A 308-nucleotide genomic window follows, 5' to 3' on the forward strand; every position below is an offset into this window, starting at 1 on the left:
TAGTATTTTGCCTCTTTCAAAGAGGTGATCAATTATGATGCAACTTGAGCGATTCAAATGACGTAGATAATACTAACCAAGTAATTTTAGATGTGGTAGCTTCTACAAATGACCGGTCCTAAAACTTACAAATATTATTAGAACTTTTTTTTTTAGACTGATCTAACACCTATAGTTCAAGATTGTTTGATGTTGACACACCATATGTATACACACTTCAGTAGTGTATATTATAGTACCGACCTACATACCTAGTAGGGGTTAACAAAGTATAAATGAATAGACTCTTATACTTTTAATACAAAATA

This window comes from Lepeophtheirus salmonis, chromosome 7 (assembly GCF_016086655.4).
Source record: "Lepeophtheirus salmonis chromosome 7, UVic_Lsal_1.4, whole genome shotgun sequence".
Lineage (NCBI taxonomy): Eukaryota > Metazoa > Arthropoda > Copepoda > Siphonostomatoida > Caligidae > Lepeophtheirus > Lepeophtheirus salmonis.